The following is a 1,089-nucleotide window of genomic DNA, read 5'->3' on the forward strand; positions in this document are numbered from 1 at the left end:
GGCTCCGATGTGACCGCGGATTGTTGTGGCCCGCCTCAGCCCGAGTCGAGATCACCCTTCCGATCGAAGGTGGACGCCATAGGGCGCCCGGGATAGCCCGGGGCGCTGTTCGTCACCCGAGCGCAGGGGCGCCGGGAGACGCCCCCGGTGAAGTTTGGCGGGTGATTCTGGTAGAGCTCCCCACCCCGATCGCAGGACACCCCTCGCCGCCCGCCCAGGTGTCGAGGTGGCCGCGGGGGAACTCGGGGCGTTTTGGCTCCCCCTTGTGCCGGAGCGGCGCCCTCGGTCCCAGAACGCCCCTGGCGGGTGATTCGCATGCCCCCTGGGGTGGGGAACGCGGGTGGGTGGTCGTAAAGCGTGTAACCGCAGTGGGGGCGGCCCCTTAGTCGGGGGCGCCAAAGTTGGCACCCCACCTGGGGCGCCCCCCGGAAGTGTGGCGCCCGCGCGAGTGAGCCCCGTAGATGCGCCCCGACACCCCCGCGCCGCCCCCCGGGTCGCGGCACCCCCGGCGCCCTCCGTGCGGGCTCCCCTCATGGGGCGGCACCCCGGTCCTCCCCGAGACTATGTACCCGATTTTTCGGTTTAACACTAGAGGTATGGGCAGAAATACGGCGGTTAAAACGGTCTGTATCTACTATTGTGGAGGTGAGTGTCGGTGAAGCCTCTATGTGACGCTAGGATCCGCGCTCCCTCGCAGCCAGCGACATGTGCCCGATCTGACCGTGCGTGGCTCAGTCTCCCGACTAGCTTCCCGGTAAAATGCGGGCTCGGCGCGCAGGTCGCGCCAGTGAAGGTAAAAGTACGTGTCCGTAGCGTGAAGCCAGCGGCGACGCGCAGTGCTAACGCAACCAAGCAGTATTGGTGGCTCGATAAAAGTCTCGCACTGGCCCAGCCCTCGGAACGGGCGACGGGTCTGCAAAACGCAGTCGGCTCGATGCAAATCGAGAGATTTCCCGGCGACGCCGTGTTTACGGTGAAGGGGGAAATGTGAGCGGTCCGATGTGAAAAAATCCGGGAATGCCGGGATCCGTTCTCTCGCTAGAGCGTTGTCTCCCGTCCCGCGATGTGTTGTGGAAAAACGTCTCGCAA

The sequence above is a fragment of the Physella acuta genome, unplaced genomic scaffold, assembly GCF_028476545.2.
Source record: "Physella acuta isolate Inbredline_101_S28 unplaced genomic scaffold, ASM2847654v3 ptg002755l, whole genome shotgun sequence".
NCBI lineage: Eukaryota > Metazoa > Mollusca > Gastropoda > Physidae > Physella > Physella acuta.